This window comes from Hevea brasiliensis, chromosome 11 (assembly GCF_030052815.1).
Source record: "Hevea brasiliensis isolate MT/VB/25A 57/8 chromosome 11, ASM3005281v1, whole genome shotgun sequence".
NCBI lineage: Eukaryota > Viridiplantae > Streptophyta > Magnoliopsida > Malpighiales > Euphorbiaceae > Hevea > Hevea brasiliensis.
This window is the reverse complement of record NC_079503.1, coordinates 71927264-71929562: the sequence shown is the minus strand read 5'-3', so window position 1 is coordinate 71929562 and position 2299 is coordinate 71927264. Positions and strand designations below refer to the sequence as shown.

The window sequence follows — 2299 nt, the reverse complement described above, 5'->3', positions numbered from 1 at the left end:
CTCGGCTCTGCTCGGTTTGTTTACACCCCTAATCTATTTAATTCCTAACACCTAGTATGTTTTTTTAAAATAATCCTACTTACTTTACTATCCTAATCATTGAATTGAAAGAGCATAAATATAAGGAGTACTTTCTTGTTATGCTCCTAAGTTTCCTATTTCTGTATTTTTTCGTTCACTTTGGATTCTCCTTTCTGGTTTTCTCTAAAATTTATCTTGTTTACAAAGGTTTGGAGAGGGACAAAAAGAAGGATGTGGGAGAAAGAAAGGAGGAGGAAGAAGAAGGAAAATGGAAAGGTTATACAATGTAAAAGAAATAGGTTGTAGAAAATATCTAAGGTTCTCTTCTTTCTCCACATTCGGTAGCTGAACTTATTATCGAATACTCTAAAATCCCTAGCTCAGTTATTATTTTAGTAGTGTTTTAGTTACTTTTTTACTTTATCATTAGTTAAACTAGGTTCTTAGTCACACAGTCTTTGAAGCGCTTTGTACTCCCCTAAGTTATATTTTGATATACACTGGTTAGGGGTATTATATTTTGGCACATTGCCACCTAGGTGTCTCAAAGTATAGGTAAAGGTTTCTACGACATGGATGAGTGTGATTAAAGAAGCTAGTCCAAGAGAATGACCTAGATAGTTGCAACATAGGATCACTGACTAAAAAGATAGTGGAACTTATGGATACAATGAAGAGGAGAGTGGTTGACATAGCTTGCCTTTAAGAAACTAGGTGGATAAGGGAAAGGCAAGAGAGATTGGTAACACAGATTATAAGTTATAGTAGTTTGAGAAAGAATGAAATATGGGAGGATAATAAACATTAAAATGGCTAAAGATCCAAGGAGGTTTATAGTTAAAAGTGGTGATGAGGAAGTAGTTGGATGACCAAATCCTAGGTTACTATGTGATTATGCCATGTTGACTGTGATTGGAGCTATATTTAGCATCGCAAGGCCACTTGTGCAACAAAATGATTTTTGAGCTTTAGCCTACTTTAATTTAGATGGTCCAGACAACATGTCCATTTGGGGGATCACCTAATGAAGACTTGAATATACACATTGAAAGTTTCCTAATGATTTATGGCACTTTGAAGCAGTATGAGGTCATAGAGGATGCAATTCAAATAAAATTATTTCCATTCTCAGTAAGAGACATGACTAGAGTATGGTAGCACTCTTTCCCTCTTGGTCAATTATAACATGCAATGAATTAACTTAGAAATTCTTGGCTAAATTTCCCCCACCGACTAAGACAGCTATGTTAAGGAATGATATACAACTGTTCACACAAATGGACATGGAGACTTTATATGAAGCATGGGAAAGGTTCAAGGATTTTCTTGGGAGGTGTCCACACCATGGCCTTCCTAAATGGTTGCTCGTGCATACTTTCTATAATGGGTTGAACAACTATAATCAAAGCAATGTGGATGCTGCAGTTGGAGGATCAATGTTGGGAAGTCAATAAAAGAGGGATGTTAATTGTTAGAAGAATTACTATTGGTGGGCAAATGAAACAAATATGGCAAGAAGACTTACTGTAGTTCATGAGATAGATGCCCATTACTACATTAAATGCTAAAGTGGACACCATTTTCAAGGAATTGGATTAGCTGTGTATCAATTTTGTTAACATTCGAGTGCAAATCTGTGAAAATTGTGCTAGGCAACATGCAACCAAAGATTATCAAATTGAAAATTCATTTGTGCCATTAATACAAGAGCAGGTTTAGTATGTAACCAACTAGGGAAGGCGGTATAATAATCTACACTCCAACACTTATAATCCTACCAAGAGAAATCATCCAAGCTTTACTTAGGGAAATCAATAGTGGCAACATAATTATTAGATAAAGAATTGCTAGGTTTTTTTCAATCTAAAATAAATCTAATTTGGAGGAATTGGTCTCAACTCTATGCAAGGCTATTACAGATTTTATGATTGAGACAAAGAACAATTTTCAAAATCCCCAAATTGCTATAAAAAATTTAGAAGTTCAAGTGGGGCAGCTAGCTAATATAGTATTTAGTAGAAATCAAGGTGCATTTCCTAGTACTACAGAGATAAATCCAAAGGAGTAAGATAAGGCAATCACTTTGAGAAGTGGGAAGCAATTGGAAGAACCATAAAAGAAGGAGAAAGAAAAGGATGCTAAAAAAGAAACTGTTCTTAAAAAGAATTCATTTAAGGAAGAAGAGAAACTCAAGGAGAAAGTAGCAAAGCTAATGAAGCCTTATGTGCCACTTGTACCATTTCCATAGAGACTTAGATAGAATAAGGAGAGTAAAATT

The 2299-nt window shown here is 34.9% G+C and overlaps 1 non-coding gene across 1 annotated transcript; it reads right to left on the bottom strand.

Annotated features, from left to right (window-relative positions):
* Positions 1-1265: 1265 nt before the first annotated feature.
* LOC131170787 (small nucleolar RNA R71) lies at positions 1266-1372 on the bottom strand. Its single transcript, XR_009141554.1, has one exon. It is a non-coding gene; the product is annotated as a small nucleolar RNA R71 (small nucleolar RNA).
* Between the last annotated feature and the right edge of the window lie 927 nt (positions 1373-2299).